We start from the raw sequence: 622 nt of genomic DNA, 5'->3' as shown, positions 1-622 counted from the left end.
AAGGAGAAATTAGGAAGGAAGTGAGGGGGCAGAAACAAAGAGCAAAGACGAGAAAGGTAAGATGGAAGGATGAAAGCAGAAAGTGTTGAGAGACAGTGGAGAGATGTACATGAAAGGAAATGCAGAGCACCTGTAAATATGGTACTAAAAGGAGTTTATGCAGGCAGCTACTAAATGGATGCTGTAGTCAGAGAATAGAGGTACAGCTCCTTAATGTATTATTTAGTTGAAGCATTTGCTATGCAGAGAAGAACAAGAATGAAGACACCTTAAAATATACACCAAAAGATTTTTGTTTACATGCCAGAAATTCTATGTATGCTCTTTACTAGTTAACATGTGTTCCTCAGTGATGATTTCAAGAAATAGGATTTTAAAAGGAGATTGTCTCTTACCTGATGTATAACAATTTCTTTCAAATTTGATAATATTCTTGCTTCTTGGCCTTTCTGATAAAAACAAGTGTAGCATTTGATCTTATCAGTTTAATATAAGATCCATTCTCTATCTGAGGATATCATATTAAACAGTGTTTTTGATCTAGGAAATTGATAACAGGTTGCTCTGGCCACTCCATTCATTGACCTAGTGTTACAGTTCTTCCAGGAACTATGTACCTCTG

At 35.7% G+C, this 622-nt stretch overlaps 1 non-coding gene across 1 annotated transcript; it reads left to right on the top strand.

The window, feature by feature from the left end:
• The first annotated feature begins 432 nt into the window (after positions 1-432).
• Positions 433-622, top strand: LOC114707601. The gene has a single exon (XR_003736678.1). It is a non-coding gene; the product is annotated as a U2 spliceosomal RNA (small nuclear RNA).

The sequence above is a fragment of the Peromyscus leucopus genome, chromosome 3 (genome assembly GCF_004664715.2).
Source record: "Peromyscus leucopus breed LL Stock chromosome 3, UCI_PerLeu_2.1, whole genome shotgun sequence".
In the NCBI taxonomy this organism is placed as follows: domain Eukaryota; kingdom Metazoa; phylum Chordata; class Mammalia; order Rodentia; family Cricetidae; genus Peromyscus; species Peromyscus leucopus.
This window is presented reverse-complemented; position numbering and strand designations above follow the sequence as displayed.